The 16,435-nt window shown below is 40.2% G+C and overlaps 1 protein-coding gene across 1 annotated transcript in view; it reads left to right on the top strand.

Annotated features, from left to right (window-relative positions):
• The first annotated feature begins 402 nt into the window (after window positions 1-402).
• The window catches only part of LOC134640034 (peroxisomal membrane protein PEX13-like), a 74,497-nt gene continuing 58,464 nt past the window's right edge, over window positions 403-16,435 (top strand). Inside the window, exon 1 of the mRNA XM_063491594.1 lies at window positions 403-534. The gene's annotated coding sequence lies outside the window, so the exon portion shown is untranslated. The remainder of the gene's footprint in view (window positions 535-16,435) is intronic.

Genomic DNA, 16,435 nt, shown 5'->3' with positions numbered 1-16,435 from the left:
ACATTTGATTTGACTTTCTGCGAGGCAACAGTCGTCCGCTGGCCAAAAAGGTTTTCCAAATACCTTCACGTTATCAAGCCTGGATTTAGAAAAGAATAGCAAAAAAATCTGCACCTCCTGCTTCACATGCAATTTGTGTTCGTGTGTTCAGAGGCGGCGGTGAGAGGGGAAACCTCGGCTCACCCAGCTGGAGAGACTGACCAGGAAGAGTCGAACATTAACTCTGCTCTTCCAGGGCACCCTGCAGACTCGGCTGCTGGCATTGGTGAGGGAGTGCGGCCGCCGCTGTGATGACTGGAGTCCATCATAGGTCGACTGCAGGTATGCGAGTCAGACCTTCTGAGGATGGTTTCACTTTTCTCTCTTCTTTATAATTGACCCTTGTTTTCTCTCTCTCAGCTCCTTGTCTAAGAGTGGGAGGGATTTGAAGCACAAAGGGAGGAGCTTGTCGTTTGGTTGGCTGATATGGATGTCCACCTGAGTGCGGTTGACCAGCTGACAGGAAACACATGTGAAAAACTGAAACAACTGCAGGTGTGGGCTTGTTTTGATATGACATATATTTGATATGATACATACGTCAGAGACATTGTCCTAAACTGGACTAACAAAGAACCATGAGTCCAACATGAAACTTACCTTACATAACGTAAGGCTGAAGTTCATTGATAATTTTAATCAAAAACTTGTTGAAATATTTTTACAGATTATGCAAACATCTGCTGATGAAAATGTGTTGATTTATTCGTCTGTTATGAAGCAATTGCTATTTTTAATGTGTCTTTATCACTTTCTGATTTTTTATTAATTAAATAATACATGTATTAATTGTTGTGTTATCTATAGATATAGTATTCATATATATATTTATTTAAAGTATAGTAAAAATGTTTAATTATTACTGCTTAAATGACTAATATGTAACATGTATTAGTAGTGATGTGGTGCTGAGGGTTAAAATGCCTTTTTGTCTTTTGGTATATTATGAAATGACAATAAACCATTAATATATGTCTATGCTGTGCTCGTATTTATTTTATCCTACCTAAATTCAATTTATGATACATTTTATTTTGAAAGATTTAAAATGGTTCTTTAAAATGTTTTTTTTAAAGAACCATTTGAAGGAGCTTTTAAAAATGCTTCTCTAAAGAACCATTTTAAAAAAGGTTCTTTGAAGAACCATTAAAGGTTCTTCAATGAACGACTGAAAGAAATGGTTCTTGAAAGGTTCTTTGTGGCACCAAAAAAGGTTCTTCTATGGCATCAGTCTAAAGAACCACTTTTGGTTTCAGTTGGCACCTTTATTTTTCTGAGTGTATATATATATATATATATATATATATATATAAATAATTCCCCACTCGCCCCTGTGGGCGGTTAATCCTTCAAGCTCGGGTCCTCTACCAGAGGCCTGGGAGCTTGAGGGTCCTGCGCAGTATCTTAGCTGTTCCTAGGACTGCGCTCTTCTGGACAGAGATCTCCGATGTTGTTCCCGGGATCTGCTGGAGCCACTCGCCTAGCTTGGGAGTCACCGCACCTAGTTCTCCGATTACCACGGGGACCACCGTCACCTTCACCCTCCACATCTTCTCGAGCTCTTCTCTGAGCCCTTGGTATTTCTCCAGCTTCTCGTGTTCCTTCTTCCTGATGTTGCTTCCTGACCGCTACCATTTTGTCTGTCTGTATCTGGAAGTCCCACAGGATCTTAGCTCGGTCATTCTCCATCACCCTTGGGGGCATCTCCGATTTTGACCTTGGGACTACCAGGTTATACTCGGCACAGATGTTCCTGTACACTATGCCGGCCACTTGGTTATGGCGTTCCATGTATGCCTTGCCTGCTAGCATCTTGCACCCTGCTGTTATGTGCTGGATTGTCTCAGGGGCATCTTTACACAGCCTGGGGTCTTGCCTGGTGTGATAGACCCCAGCCTCTATGGATCTTGTGCTCAGTGCTTGTTCCTGTGCTGCCATGATTAGTGCCTCCGTGCTCTCTTTCAGACCAGCTTTGTCCAGCCACTGGTAGGATTTCTGGATATCAGCCACCTCCGCTATCTGCCGGTGGTACATACCGTGCAGGGGCCTGTCCTTCCATGATGGTTCCTTGCCTTCCTCCTCTTTCTTGGGTTTCTGCTGCCTGAGGTATTCACTGAGCACGCTGTCAGTTGGGGCCATCTTCGTGATGTATTTGTGGATGTTCCTTGTCTCATCCTGGACTGTGGTGCTGACACTCACCAGTCCCCGGCCTCCTTCCTTCCACTTAGCGTACAGCCTCAGGATGCTGGACTTGGGGTGAAACCCTCCATGCATGGTAAGGAGCTTTCTTGTCTTTATGTCACTGGCTTCTATCTCCTCCTTTGGCCAGCCTATTACCCCAGCAGGGTACCTGATCACGGGCAGGGCGTATGTATATATATATATATATATGTGTGTGTGTGTGTGTGTATATAAAAAACACCCAGCACGCCCCTGCGGGCGGTTTATCCTTCAAGCTCGGGTCCTCTACCAGAGGCCTGGGAGCTTGAGGGTCCTGCGCAGTATCTTAGCTGTTCCCAGGACTGCGATCTTCTGGACAGAGATCTCCGATGTTGTTCCCGGGATCTGCTGGAGCCACTCGCCTAGCTTGGGAGTCACCGCACCTAGTGCTCCGATTACCACGGGGACCACCGTTACCTTCACCCTCCACATCCTCTCGAGCTCTTCTCTGAGCCCTTGGTATTTCTCCAGCTTCTCGTGTTCCTTCTTCCTGATATTGCTGTCATTCGGAACCGCTACATCGATCACTACAGCCGTCGTCTTCTGTTTGTCTACCACCACTATGTCCGGTTGGTTAGCCACCACCATTTTGTCCGTCTGTATCTGGAAGTCCCACAGGATCTTAGCTCGGTCATTCTCCATCACCCTTGGGGGCATCTCCCATTTTGAAATCGGGACTTCCAGGTTATACTCGGCACAGATGTTCCTGTACACTATGCCGGCCACTTGGTTATGGCGTTCCATGTATGCCTTGCCTGCTAGCATCTTGCACCCTGCTGTTATGTGCTGGATTGTCTCAGGGGCATCTTTACACAGCCTGGGGTCTTGCCTGGTGTGATAGACCCCAGCCTCTATGGAACTTGTGCTCAGTGCTTGTTCCTGTGCTGCCATGATTAGTGCCTCCGTGCTGTCTTTCAGACCAGCTTTGTCCAGCCACTGGTAGGATTTCTGGATATCAGCCACCTCCGCTATCTGCCGGTGGTACATACCGTGCAGGGGCCTGTCCTTCCATGATGGTTCCTCGCCTTCCTCCTCTTTCTTGGGTTTCTGCTGCCTGAGGTATTCATATTATTATTGTGCAATCTACTGTACAATATAAAGCGCCTTGACGCGACTTTTGTTGTGATTTGGCGCTATATAAATAAAATTGAATTGAATTGAATTGAATTGAACTGAGCACGCTGTCAGTTGGGGCCATCTTCGTGATGTATTTGTGGATGTTCCTTGTCTCATCCTGGACTGTGGTGCTGACACTCACCAGTCCCCGGCCTCCTTCCTTCCACTTAGCGTACAGCCTCAGGATGCTGGACTTGGGGTGAAACCCTCCATGCATGGTAAGGGGCTTTCTTGTCTTTATGTCAGTGGCTTCTATCTCCTCCTTTGGCCAGCCTATTACCCCAGCAGGGTACCTGATCACGGGCAGGGCGTATGTATATATGTATATGTGTGTATATAAAAAACACCCAGCACGCCCCTGCGGGCGGTTTATCCTTCAAGCTCGGGTCCTCTACCAGAGGCCTGGGAGCTTGAGGGTCCTGCGCAGTATCTTCGCTGTTCCTAGGACCGCGATCTTCTGGACAGAGATCTCCGATGTTGTTCCCGGGATCTGCTGGAGCCACTCGCCTAGCTTGGGAGTCACCGCACCTAGTGCTCCGATTACCACGGGGACCACCGTTACCTTCACCCTCCACATCCTCTCGAGCTCTTCTCTGAGCCCTTGGTATTTCTCCAGCTTCTCGTGTTCCTTCTTCCTGATATTGCTGTCATTCGGAACCGCTACATCGATCACTACAGCCGTCGTCTTCTGTTTGTCTACCACCACTATGTCCGGTTGGTTAGCCACCACCATTTTGTCCGTCTGTATCTGGAAGTCCCACAGGATCTTAGCTCGGTCATTCTCCATCACCCTTGGGGGCATCTCCCATTTTGACCTCGGTACTTCCAGGTTATACTTGGCACAGATGTTCCTGTACACTATGCCGGCCACTTGGTTATGGCGTTCCATGTATGCCTTGCCTGCTAGCATCTTGCACCCTGCTGTTATGTGCTGGATTGTCTCTGGGGCATCTTTACACAGCCTGCACCTGGGGCCTTGCCTGGTGTGATAGACCCCAGCCTCTATGGATCTTGTACTCAGAGCTTGTTCTTGTGCTGCCATGATTAGTGCCTCTGTGCTGTCTTTCAGTCCAGCTTTGTCCAGCCACTGGTAGGATTTCTGGATATCAGCCACCTCCTCTATCTGCCGGTGGTACATACCGTGCAGGGGCCTGTCCTTCCATGATGGTTCCTCGTCTCCCTCCTCTTTCTTGGGTTTCTGCTGCCTGAGGTATTCACTGAGCACTCGGTCAGTTGGGGCCAGCAGCCTATCACTGGAGGGAAAACAGGTTAGTGTTGTCAGGGTGGCCTGTATGGGGTGGGAGCTGTTATCTGACAGAGATAACTACCTCCACTGGGTCAAGAGGGCATCCAAGAACAGAGCTAGTTTTCTTGATCAACCTGTTCAGTTTCTTCCTATCCCCAGCAGACCACACCATAAAACATGGACAATACCACCACAGAGTCCTAGAAGGTCTTCAGGAGCTCTCCCTGCTCCCTTCCAAAAGACTTCTCTGTTGCAAATACAACCGTCTCTATCCTTTTGTGTAGATGGACTCTCTGTTGTTACTCCAGATCAGTTTATTGGTTAGATCACTTATATGAGTCAGCTATCTTAATGCCCATTCTCTGGATGTTCACTGGTGTAGGTGGAGTCCACTACCTGCTCGCTGGTTTTCGGAGTGTTGATCTGGAAGTGGTTCTGCTGGCACCAGTTGACAAAGTCCTCAGTCAGTTCTCTGTATTCCCTGTTGTCCTGTTGTCAGTAAAGTACACCGTGAGGAGATGCTCTCATTGCCCAGTCATTATTTTAAAATAGAGATAGCCTACATAGTTCATACATATGCAAGACTATTATGAGCCAATTAGGAGAAAGCATTAAATGAGCTGTGGGCCACTGCTGGCACTGTCATCACATTGGAGGGTCACTTTAGTGTTTAAGTAGTATAAAAACAAACGAGAAAAACCCACAAATATTTCAGAAAATGTACGGTTTTGTTTGTTTGCCACTGAATAGTGTTGGAATAAAGTGTGAAAATTATGAAGGATTAAAATATTCCAAGAGCTCAAATTACTTCACCAAAACATGTTTCAATCATATTTTATCAACACAAATTGCACAGGTTTATTGAATATGAATAACTTGTGTTAATTCAACTCAGTTGTTTAAGCTCCTGCCAAAGTAAAACATCTGTGTGCATTTAGTGTAATAAACTATTAAACCAGAATTACATATTAGGATTTAGCCAAGTGTTAGGATGTAATACAGAGTAGTATTTCTAGTAGGCTTGTTTTGATATGCCTGTTTTCATTTTATTTTCTAAATTTTAAAGAAGGCTTTAGAAAGGTCAAAATAAATCTTCTGTGAGGGCGTATCAGCTATTCTAACAGAATTCATTTTACCAATGCAAGGGTGCATTAGTACCTTGTAATACAACATATCTATTTCATAAAGGGCGAACACAAATTTCCAAAGAGACTTCCTGACAGCTGCCATTTTAAGTATAACCTCTGGTACGGGCACATTCAGTTTGCAGCAGCGGTGGCACCAAGATGGCAGCTTGAACGCTCGTGTTTTTTCAGGAGCTCCGAAAGACCGCAAAATTTGCTAAGGAACTTTATTCTCTTTCCACTCGAATTACAACTATGGATGCCCAAAAGGTTATTAAGAATGCAAAGCTGCAATTTGTGCCGTCAAACCCCAATGTTAAGACGTCTTCGCATGCTAAAGTCAGTGACCATGGCTATGCTACCACTGAAGCTGCCAACGTGAGCCTAAACAAGCGAGAACGGGGAGCAGACTCTGCGCCGCCAACTCCATCAAAACAACCGCCGGAGGAGAAAAGAACAAAATCTTCAGAGAAGGAAGATGATATCTCCAATAAAACTATTTTTGAAGCCATTCTGGGACTTGAGAAGAAATTTGAAGTACAACTGGAAGATATCAAGGAACAAAACAGACAAAGTGCAGCTATGGTTGCCAGCTTGGCTAAGGCTGTGGAGTTTAATGCTGCAGAGATAGTTGATTGCAAACTGAAAGTTGTTAAACTGGCAAATGCGAATGAACAGCTGCTTAAAGAAAACGAAGACTTGAAAAGAAGAGTGAGAGAACAAGAGCGCTACCGAATGAGGTGGTGCTTAAAGCTGAAAGGGGTGAAGGAAGACAAAGACGAAAACATTAGAGTGAAGGTTTTGCAAACGCTTCAGAAGATTGCCCCTGACTTGAACTTAGAAGAGGCCGTTGATATTGTTCATCGCTTAGGGAAACGAGTTGATGGCAGAAACAGAAACATCATTATTTTATTCACACAAAGGCGAATCAAAGAAGAATTGTGGAGGCGCACCAAAGATTCTTCAATCTGCAAACAAGAAGGCATCAGCTTTGCAGAGATGTTGCCGCAGGAGGACATACAAGATCGACAGCGCCTATGGCCTCTGGTGGAGGAGGCAAGACGTGCGGGTAAACGAGCCTACTTTCGTGGTCCACATGCCTTCATTGATGGACGCAAAGTTGAAGAAACACAGGAGAACTAAAAATGACAAAAACTGAAATAGTGGAAACTTGTTCGCGGTCTGAGGAGCTCAGCATTTAGTACTTTTTTTTCTTTTTCGTTTTTTTCACGTGGTGAGTGATATTCTGTCTATAGTTCATGTTGAATGTTAACATTTGTTTTGGTTCTTTAAATGTTAGGGGTTTAAGAGAATCTGTTAAAAGAAAAGCCTTATTTTTGTACTGCAAAGGTAAAAAATCAAACTGTATTTTTCTACAAGAGACTCATTCATCTGATAGTGATGTATCTTTTTGGTCAAACCAATGGGGTAGCAAAATCCTGTTTAGCCATGGCTCAACGAGGTCGGGGGCTGTAGCAATTTTATTCAATAACTTTCCTGGGGATCTTGTAATACAACGGACTGACTTGAATGGTCATTGGTTGATTGCTGTAATGAGAGTTGAAAGTTTGTTTTTCATTTTAGTCAACGTTTATGGATATAATAATGAAAGTCAGAATAAAAATATGTTAGAAGATATAACTTTAAATATCTTTGAACTTAAAGATCGATACCCTACGGAATATATTTTAATGGGTGGTGATTGGAATATGACTCCTGATGAATGGACTGATAGATGGCCCTCAAGGACAGGTAGACCACAAAAAAATAACCTAATTATAGATTTTTTGATAAACAACAATTTGACAGATATTTGGAGAGTAAGAAATCCAGGAATTAAAAGCTTTTCCTGGTTTAAACCAAATGGAGCTTGTAAATCTAGAATAGACTATTGGCTAGGAAGTGACAACATTCTTAACCACACTGTAAAAGTTGTGATGTCAAATGCACCTCTTTCTGATCATTGCTTTATTGAACTATGCTTTGAATCGGAAATTAGACAATCAAATAAAAGAACTTATTGGAAGTTCAATGCCAAACTTTTACAAAATGAAGATTACTGCAACATAGTCAAAAAAATTATAAAAGATATTATGGCTGACCATTTAATTGTAGGATATATCAGTAAATGGGAATTCATTAAATTCAAAATTAGAGAATTTAGTATTCAATTCAGTAAAAACATAAGTCGAAAGCAAAGAGAATATGAATGTAAATTATTCCAAGAAATTACTTATTGCTGTAGTAAAGATGATCTAAATAGTCAAGAAAGGAGTAAACTTATGGAGTTGCAAACTAAATTAGATCAGCTCTACCTAAATAAAGCAGAAGGAGCTTTTGTGCGTTCACGCATAGTTGATATCTTCCCTGTTAATTGATGGCATTGAATGTGACGACCCTAAAATTTTGGAGAATGAAACTTATACATTCTATTCCAATTTATACTCCTCACAGTTCTCCCAAGCAGATTGTGATGTCTTTTTTGATCAAATAGATAATCTGATCCCTAAAATTGATGAATCGTTTAAGGAATTTTGTGAATCTGACTTTAGAATTGAAGAGTTAGATGCATCTGTTAAGAAAATGGCGCTTAATAAATCCCCTGGTCCAGATGGGCTTACAGTTAATTTCTTCCAATTTCTTTGGGAAGACTTAAGGGAAATTTTATTCAAAGCTATACTGGCCAGTATTGAAAAGGGAGAATTGATGTCTAGCATGAAACAAGGATTAATTACATTAATTCCTAAACCAAACAAAGATAAACGACAATTGGATAACTTAAGGCCCATAACTTTATTAAATACAGATTATAAAATTTTCTCTAGCTCAATTGCGACAAGGCTCAAACAAGGGGTTTCAAGTATAATTAGTGAGACACAATCAGGGTTTTTGAAAGACAGGAACATTCATAATAATATCAGATTGGCTTTAGACTTACTGGACTACAATGATCTAATTAGTGATGACAGTTTTATTCTTTTCTTGGACTTTTATAAAGCTTTCGATTCAGTAGAACATCCTTTTATTTTAGAAACACTAACTCGATTTGGATTTGGGGATAAATTTAGGAAGATAATAGATATACTGTATAATGATATAAATAGCTCTGTGTCGTTAGGCTATGGCACTGGTAAAAGATTTAGCGTCAAAAGAGGAATTAGGCAAGGGTGTGGAAGCTCTCCGCTGTTATTCATAATGGTTGTGGAGATGCTCGCAATTTTAATTAAAAACAGCAGCGTTGCCGGAATTGAGATTATGGATAATTTTTTAATAATTAGTCAACTTGCGGATGACACTACTCTTTTCTTAAAAAATGAACATCAGATTCCCCTGGTAAAACAAATAATCACTACATTCTCAAAAGCTTCAGGCTTAAAGTTAAATTTAAATAAATGTGAACTATTGGCGTTAAAGGAGTGTCATTCACAATTACTGTACGATATAAAGGTGAAGAAGGAGGTAAAATATTTGGGCATCACAATTTCAAAAGATCACAAAGTCTTAGAAAAAGTAAATATTTCAGATAATGTTGACAAATGTAAGACAATCTTAAATAAGTGGTTACAAAGAGACATCACAATTTTTGGAAGAATATTATTAACCAAAATGGATAGTTTATCTAGATTTATATAGCCAGCTTACTCTTTATCAATATCAAATAAAGTTATTAAAACAATTAATAGCTTGAATTTTAATTTTATTTGGAGGAATAAGTGCCATTATATATCTAAAGATGATTTGGTTAAACCATACATTGAAGGTGGTGGAAACGCAATTGACTTCGATATAATGAATGGTGTTTTGAAACTTAAATGGTTAAAATCCTTCCTAAATAATCCACACTCCATTTGGTTTTTTATACCAAGTAAGGTCTTTAACACATTGGGGGGTATCGATTTTCTCCTAAAGTGTGACTTTGAAATTACTAAGCTACCTGTTAAACTCTCTGAATTCCATAAACAGGTCCTTCTTTATTGGAAAATGTTATTTAAACATAATTTCACTCCACATAATAGCCCAATTTGGAACAATAGATATATACTAATGAACAGAAAATCTATTTTTATTCAAGATTGGTTATCAAAAGGTGTTTGGGCAATTGCCCATTTTGTAGATGAGGAAGGACATGTTCTAGAACATCAAGATTTTTGCCAAAAGTTTAATATCCAATGTTCTAAAAGTAAATTTAATCGGGTTATAAAATCCATTCCATTGTCACTTAAAAACATAGTTGTAAATGATATAATATATTCTGACATATCCCCCAAGTTAAGGCATTTATATATAGATGATATTCGATTTTGTGATGTTAAATGCAATAATAAGTTTCTAAGATCTTCATTAAGGAGTCTTTATTCTCCAAATTTACTTAGACGTAATTACATATTAAAAGATTTCCAAAGGGAAGAAATTGAAAAAATAAGAACTGATTATATCACCTTCCCTATCCCTCCTAAAGGGAAAGAAGTCCAATTTAAAATTTTGAATAAAATTTACCCGACAAATAGACTCCTTGGTGATAGATTCAAAATAGAAACTGGTAATTGTGTATTTTGTGAAACAGAAGAGGAGGATTTGGACCATCTATTCTTTTTGTGCAATTTTATACAAATATTTTGGTTGGATTTTCATACCTGGCTTTTTTCCAGTGGGATTCAAATTACCCCACTTACCTTAAATATGATCATGTTTGGAGTGTTTTTGAAAGAAAAGAAAGCTAATTATGGTGTTAATGTGTTATTAATCTTGTGCAAGCAATTTATACATAAATGTCGTTTTTTTAAGACCAAACCAACACTAGCTTACTGGAAAAACGCCTTAAACCTGTTGGTTAAATCTTTGACTTTAGTTAAAAAGAAAAAGGCTGCTTTTTTTGTCTCCTTTGTGGAAGATTTTGATTTAGTGAGTTAATAATCTGTTAAATTATGTGACCCCATCTTTATATATATTTTTTTTCCTATGTATGAAAGTTGTTAATTTGTAAGGAATGTTTATTCTCTGAATGTATAATATATGGTGCATTTTATTTGTATGTTATCTTTACTAATAATAAAAAAAAACACACTATGACCAAATCAGACAATGCAACACAACACGCAGGTCGCCCCAATGAATTGATTCAGCTTGTAGCAGTGACTTGTTAACTTCTCATTTGTCAAGCATATCTCCCATGAATGATATGAAATCATTTAGAGACATAACATTGACATCACAAAGCAGAAGCTGCAATCAGTTTTTAGGAAAGTGAGTTTAATAGGAGTAGGTAAAATAATGCAGTAATTTCTTAGTTTTATAATCCCTTTATAAATCATGTTGGCTACAGCCTATTTAGCAGTGCAAAAGGAGCATCGGACAAACAAACAAACAAATAAATAAACAGTCAACAACAACAAAAAAGTTAGTACCCAGGGATAAAAATGTTGTGTATGAAAGGGAAACCTAATGGACAGATGTGATGCCTGAACAGTGGTGGCTTTAAGTGATGTATCAACTCAAACATGCATCCATGGTCTGTGTTACATAAGTACGATGATCGGTGGTGACGGTTGGCGCCGCTTTGGAAGCAGAAACTGTTGGTTTGAAAGCCTTCAGTGTCTCCTTGTGGCGGGACTCTTATACTGCACTGTAAGATGTCGAGCAGTGTCAGCCGTATGCTAGAAAGTGATACATTAAAATTCCTGGGGTCACCATGAAGAGCTTACTTCCTTTCTTGCTCAGTGTGTAAAATGTGGTACTTAATGGATTGAAAAGAAAAATGATGGCACCCTTGTAGTTCACACAAGTGGTGATGATTCAGGGTTTTAATTTGTAAGGTTTGAATTTTGAGCCATCATAAATTTTAAAAGAGGAAAGTATACTATTTAACATATGTTAAGTCAAAGCTAATATAGCTGCTCATATATAGCTACTTATAATTTGAAGAGCTGCCTACACCAATGAGTAGACTTCCCAGAATGGAAACAGCACTCTTTGTGTGGTTTGAGAAAACAGTCAAGTTGTTAAGAACTATGACTGAGAAGGATGTGCCTGTGTACAGCAGCAGGCTGCCTTCCTAGAATTTGGATATCCCCCGTGCGCTCGTCTCTGCATTATGTGCATTACCTCTCTTGGAAAATTAAAACCACAGCAGCTTTTTATAGTTTTTTTCATTCACTATCAGCTTACACCAAAAGTCTACTCTGAAGAAGATTATTCAAAACATGCAACACAGAATAAAACAAGTTTAAATTAAAATTAAAGAAATCAAAATCTTGTGGACGTATGCCTTTTACATGTTGGCAAAATATTTAGGATGAGATGGAGATATAACACTCATGCACCCTGAAAATTATGAAGGTCTAAATATGTATCAAAGGGGCTCACTGAACATCAGTGGCTTTCTATGGGGCAAACGTACTTAAACCAGCCACTGTGACCATTGCGGCAGAGCAGAATGAATGATACTGATGGGGACTAAGAGGGTTTGTAGTTAAATTCCTGCTCTTACAGGATCAGTGAGTGTCTGTTTAAAGATTATTAACATACTTTTACATCACTATGGAACACCAGCATTTCTGCAGAGGACAGAACTCCCTGCTTTAATCTACCAAGATGCTCTGTGTTATGTTGTCATGGCAATATGAAGTCAAATAAATACAAATATACAAAAATGCACATTTAAAGGAGGACAAGAAGACAGGCAATTGGAAGAGCTTTTGAAGCAGGAAAACTTTTCTGGATTTCTCTTAATTTAACTGGAAATTTTGCGAATACAAGTCAAGAAGGAAACAAGGAGGCAGCTGGTTGGATTATATCTGAGGACAGGACGCATGAAGGAGAAGCATGAGGAGAGAGAAAACAGCAGAGCGATGGTGCAGAGCCAATCATGGATCAAGTCGAAGAAGCAAGCATCAAAACTGTGAGTAAACATAACACACAAAGAGTTAAAAATTACTGTGCTGATTAAGGAAACATTAAATTTGGTTAGTTTGGGGTCTGCAGCTTCAGGTTTATGGATTCAGTTGGTCTAAAAATTAAGGAAAGACAAAAAATGTTTCTTTTGAAAGGTTGTTGGAGGATTCTTACTGTAAGAAATATCTGGGTGTGCATCTGCTTTTATTTAAAAAGGTTGAATTTTATTTCGTCACATTGGAAAGGGAAAATTGGAGGATCGGGACAATAATGTGGCCAAATTTACTGTTTCCTTAATCAGAACAATAATTTTGATCTGAACTAGAAATTGTAAAATGGGTTATTTTCTTTCTTCTCTACTGATCACTGTGTTAAATGTTGAGTTACTTGTCAGTCTACATTAATGTTAATGGTACTTTTAAAAAATGCAGTTTATTCGTAATTTTGTAGAAAAAGGCTCTGCACCTGTGAAAAAAAACAAGTATCCACACCCCCAAAATCACTGTGGATCAGAGTAGCTAAGCCCTGGTTAACTGCAATTATATTACAGGAGATGAAAAATATTGGAATGATTGAAAGAAACAAAGATTGCTTTAGGGTTTGAAGATTTGACTTTCTTATTGAAAGAGACGAAAACTAATCTATGTGTGACACTGAGAAAAAAACTGAACGCTTAAAAGATCTGGAGGTCTGACTGTTGTTATACAAATGTGCAAACTTGTTTTAATGACATTAGAAAGAAAAATGGGATGTTTAAAAAGGTAATATATAAAATAGTTTCTATATTACTTGAAAAAATGATGTTGGTTAGCGCTGCTGTATTTGGAAAAATGCTGGGTCACCCCTGGTCTATACAGACAATAATCCCCTCACATATGTGATGAGTACTGCAAAGCTGAATGCAGTAGGCCACCGCTGGGTAGGTGAGCTGGCAGATTTCAGGTTTGATGTCAAATACAGGCCGGGGAAGGTGAACATCGATGCAGACTCATTCTCTCGGTTTCCACTTGACATTGACACCTACCTCACAAAGTGTACTGAAGAGCTGACGAGAGAGGCCATTCAGGCTACATGGGAGGGTTGTGAGTCTGCAAAGAGACAAGATGCTGCATATGTCGCTGCCCTGTGCCTAACATGCCCAGCCAGAGACACCTGTGAACATGTCACCATTGCAGCCTGTCACAGTGACCTGGTAAAATCCCAAAGGAAGGATCCCTCTATCAGTTAACTTATCAAACTGAAAGAAACAAAATCAGTAATAACTAATGATGGCAGAAGGAGAGCCAGTGGCCCTGTGAGAGAGCTTATGCACGAGTGGGGAAAGCTTCATATGGAAAATCAGCTGCAACATCGTACAGCGGCTCAGCGAAGGCAGCTTGTGCTGCCAGCACAATATCATCTCCTAGTGCTTAAACATCTCCATGATGACTTGGGTCACGCAGGGCAGAGAGGGTCATTCACTTGGCACGGGACCGTTTCTACTGGCCTTTTATGAAGAAGGACATTGAGGCGTATGTGACCAGAAAACACCCCTGCATTAAGCAAAAGAAACCAGTCAAACACATCAGTAACCCTACGAAACCAGTGACTGTGAAAACTCTGAAACAGCCAGAGTACAGTACTGGCTTAGAGTATCACCACAAGCTCAGCATCAAACAGTGAATATGAGAGCAACAATCCGGTTTGGATCTTGCACTTGTGTCCATCCCATTTACCTCGTGCCGCTGGGCCGTGACAGATGTCATATATGGCATACAGCTTGGTGTCATTTATGTCATACAGCCTTGTCTCATGTATGCACTCAGCTTGAAGTCCTGGAACGAGACAGCTTGATATCATATATGCATTCAGATTGATGTCATATATGCATACAGATTGATGTCATAAAGGCATACAGATTGATGTCATATAGGCATACAGTATGATGTCATATAGGCATACAGTATGATGTCATATTTCACCACAAGCTCAGCATCAAACAGTGAATCTGAGAGCAACATATCAGCTGCAGAGGAATCCAGAGAGAGTCCAGAAAATAAATACACATTTTATATGTCAGAGCAACCCAGAGTTACCTCACCTGAAAGGGAAACTGAACAAGAACAAATTTCCTCTGTTCATTATCTCTCCTGTTTTACAGGATTGTAATCTGTGGTCACGCCCACTACAGCAAGGCCTGTAACATGAACAAATAAATACCACCAACAAGTGTCCCTAGGGGACTGGCGAGACTTTTAAGGCAAGTGATTACTTGCCAGGTTACCACATAGAATACCTAAGCTATTAACTAGCATCAATAAGTCAGTCACTAATATCCCTTGGCAGGTGATTAGCATCCCCTGGCCTAGTTACTGTCTAGTAACTAGTAACTATTTAACACCAATTCATATTATTTGTTAGATTCACTTTTCTTCTTACTTTAGTCAAAAGTCTGTTGACCTAAATATGTTCAAAGTTGCATCATCTTGATATTTACACCAGTGTTGTACAACTCTGAGTGCATTCTGCAACTGATGGGAGGGAAAGGACTCCTTAGCACGACCATTAGAAAAGCCCCTACAGCACACAAGTAGTTTGGTGTTTAAGTGGCTCAGAGGATCAAGGACAGGAGCAGTGACAAAAGTTATCCTCTCATCACGGTGAATTGTGTGCGCCTTATACAACAGGACAGCAGGAGAGAGCTGGACCATTTTTGGTGCCTAGGTATTTTGTGCAGGCGAAGCAATGAAAAACTCACAACTGCATTTCTTAGTCTGACAGGACAGGATGATCACCCTGAGGCGCTTAAGAGAAGAAATCCAGACCCTTTAACGTTCAAGGAAATTGTGACACATTAGTACAAACAAATAATCGTTAATAAATCAATATCAGTGACTTAAAATCACAGGAGATGCAGGATGAGTTATCCAGATTCATTTAATAATTAACCAACAAATTTAGATTGTCCAATTAATGTTGCTACTAATTCCCTGATTGATACATTTCTTTACATTTGCCCATTTTTTTGTTGATTCAGAAATAATTCATTGATCAAATTAAACTCCAATTCCTGCAAGCTTTGGCAAAGCTGAGCATGTTCGGTCTGTTGTGTATACAGTCGTGGCTCTAAATACAAACTGAAGTGGCAAAGTGCACAAAAGCAAACTTTGTACCACTGACAAAACATTAGACCACAACTGTATTCATAACTCAGGCTGACTCAGGCTCTGTTAGAGCTTCTGCTCTGTAACCCTGTTTTGCTTGGCATCAATAAGTCATTTGAGCCAGGGATGATTCTGAAGTTCCTCTAGGGTGAGGCGGTCTTCATGGTTCTGACAGTAACAACCCAACAGAAAACACTTGCAGTCTGTTCAGAAATACAACAGAGGGGTTTGAGTTTATCACGTTGGTGTTTATATAAGTCTGCGTGTGCATAAGTGATACAGATAAAGACAGATAACACCGAAAACAGAATTTTCAAGCCTTGTAATGCGACAGGTTAAAGAATTAACATTCAGCTTACCCTCGGAAATGTCAGAGTGCATCTCAGATGTGTTGTTGTCATCAGGGATGATGTGACGTACCAGCCAATCCATCACCGCACCCAGCTGCAAAACTGTGACGCAATCTGCTTTGGTGGCATTAAAGTCCTGCCAGTTTACAGCGGCTGATTTGGTCCCTAAAATCCAGAGAGTAATTATTCATGGTAAGGAATTCATGTGGACACTAAGCGTGTGGGCAGGCAAGGACATTTAAACAGTGAGGCTGACGACCTACCATTTCTTCGTGTGACTGCTTCTGCTCTAAAAGGGACTCCAAT

Source organism: Pelmatolapia mariae, linkage group LG13, assembly GCF_036321145.2.
Source record: "Pelmatolapia mariae isolate MD_Pm_ZW linkage group LG13, Pm_UMD_F_2, whole genome shotgun sequence".
Classification (NCBI taxonomy): Eukaryota; Metazoa; Chordata; class Actinopteri; order Cichliformes; family Cichlidae; genus Pelmatolapia; species Pelmatolapia mariae.
This window is presented reverse-complemented; position numbering and strand designations above follow the sequence as displayed.